We start from the raw sequence: 2,302 nt of genomic DNA, 5'->3' as shown, positions 1-2,302 counted from the left end.
TTTAAACCGGGCCCATGTTGGGCCCACAGTGAACCGGGCCCAGATCGGGCCCACTGTGAACAGGGCCCATGTTTGGCCCTGTTCGGCTCGTAGGGTCGTCTTCCTCCCCCAATCCCCCCCACGGCAGGGGAAGACCGAGAGGGAGAGCGGAAGAGGAAGGGGCGGCGGCAGCGGCGGCGGGGTGGCCGGAGGCCACCCCTCAGTCGACGGCAAGCCGGCCGCAGTGGCGGCTGGCGGCCGTTGCGGTGGCTGGGGTCGAGATCAACCGAGAATGCTCTCGGTTGATGGGGCCAAAACAGATGGAGGAAGAGGGCTTACCGGCGGCGGCAGAGACGGTGGAGGGATCTCGGCCGAGGGAGGCTCGGTCCGGTGTCAGGCGGCGGCGGCGACGCTTGAACCCAAGGAGATGGGTCTCAGAACAGGGGGTGGCCGCGAGGGGGATCCGGGCGGCGCTCGGTCGGGAGGGTACACCGGTCGGAGAAGAGGAGGAGGGAAGGAAGAAGAGGAGGAGGAGGAGGAGGAGGAGCTCGGGATGCCCTAGGGGAAGGAGTAGATGGGGCTTTATAGCCCCATCGTAACGGTTCTCCGCCGCGAAAATCGCGGCGGTCAAGCGAGATCCACGGCTGATTCACGGCTGTGAATCAGCCGTGGATGGACTAGGAGGGGTGCCGCGGGAATCTCGCGGCGCCCTTGCCTTGTTTGCCCCTCCGGAGGAGCCGGAGAGGATCGCCCACGCGATCCTCTGTTCCGGCTCCTTCCCCAAATGAATCGGGGCTGAAGTCGGCGAGGGCTGCCGACTTCAGCCCCGTGTCTCACAGTCTGCGATCTAGATGATGGAACTATGAGTTGGATTGACGATGAAAGGATGATTAGATTGGTAAAAAAATTTTGCAAGTCTGCCCCAAATCAAAGCACGCCTGAAATTCGTCAGGTGCGCAAGAAAAATAAGGAATAGGATAGAATGTGGCATCTCCCTAACACTGAATTCTATATCTTGTTAGTTTCTGTTGGAATGAGTTGCAGACTATCATCTTCCCATCATGCATGGATTCTAAGAAGCTATGACACGAAACTTACTTTTTATATTTTACTTGTACTATCTGACCCTTGTTCTTTCGGCGTCGCACTTGCAGCCATATTCTGCACCACCTAACATGGTTACTGAAGACAATCAACTTTCTATTCCAAATGAGAGTGCCATGCCCCAAGACCCGAATTTAAGCTATCAGTCTTCCATGCCAAATCAAGAAGGTTTATACCCAATCATGGGAAGTGCGCAATTCGACTTTTACGCACATGATGAAAATCAACAGGTGCGCAAGAAAAATGAGGAATACGATAGAATGTGGCATCTCACTAGCACTAAATTTCATATATTGTCGGTTTCTGTTGGAATGATTTGCAGACTATCGTCTTCCCATCATGCATGGATTCTAAGGCGCAGCTATGACACGGAACTTACTTTTTATTATTTACTTGTACTATCTGACCCTTGTTCTTTCGGTGTTACTCGCAGCCATATGTTGAATCACTTAACATGGGCATTAAGCACAATCAATTTACTGTGCAGGCATGCCAATATGGGAATATTGCGCAACCCATCAATCGCTTCAACAATGCACCTGGTGAGAGTTCAACTGGCCAGAGTCAGATATTCAGTGCTGATAATGTTAATACCTCTGTTCGCAAACAATAATCTATTTCAAGGTACTGATGATCCGGTTAAAGAACAAGAGCAACGGCAGGAGTTTTTGCCGAACTAAGGATGCAGTGTGCTTCTAATATTTTCTGATTAAGATCTCTTAATATGTTATGTTGGAAACAATGGACCAATGTTGTGCTCCGAACTCTCTTCTCTCGGTCAGAGCATTTTTTTGGTTGTTGGTGTTTCAGTGTTGACTTGGGATAATTTGTCTTCTACATTTTTTTTGTGAACAGGTTGATTGTCTTATGATCTCTGTCCATTGATTAGTGATATGTGTGTCACGCCCCGAGCCCGAGGCGCGGCAGACGCCGCACGCCCGCACGGCGGGCCGCACGGGCGCGCAAGGCATCGGATCATATCAAAGCAAATACAGATGTTCAAAACTGACATAATTATTTAAATTGTTCAAAAGCGGTCTTTTGCTAGTCCTCGAGCAAAATGAAATTAAAGAAAAGCTCTAACTCACTTTCGCAGGCATCGCGATTGCATTTACCATATGCAACAAGGCTTTAAACCCCTAGGTTACCCTAGTGGACGAGTTATAGTCTCGTGAGGGTTTCCAGTGAAGATACCCACAAACTTCAATATCATTTATTG

The 2,302-nt window shown here is 50.3% G+C and overlaps 1 long non-coding RNA gene across 1 annotated transcript; it reads left to right on the top strand.

Moving 5' to 3' along the window:
- The first annotated feature begins 815 nt into the window (after window positions 1-815).
- Window positions 816-1,975, top strand: LOC148699505 (uncharacterized). Its single transcript, XR_015974733.2, has 3 exons — window positions 816-931; window positions 1,134-1,313; window positions 1,571-1,975. It is a non-coding gene; the product is annotated as an uncharacterized LOC148699505 (long non-coding RNA).
- The last annotated feature ends 327 nt before the right edge of the window (window positions 1,976-2,302 follow it).

The sequence above is a fragment of the Phoenix dactylifera genome, chromosome 18 (assembly GCF_051530095.1).
Source record: "Phoenix dactylifera cultivar Ajwa chromosome 18, Ajwa_hap1_PhDact_Kaust_v1.1, whole genome shotgun sequence".
Lineage (NCBI taxonomy): Eukaryota > Viridiplantae > Streptophyta > Magnoliopsida > Arecales > Arecaceae > Phoenix > Phoenix dactylifera.
This window is presented reverse-complemented; position numbering and strand designations above follow the sequence as displayed.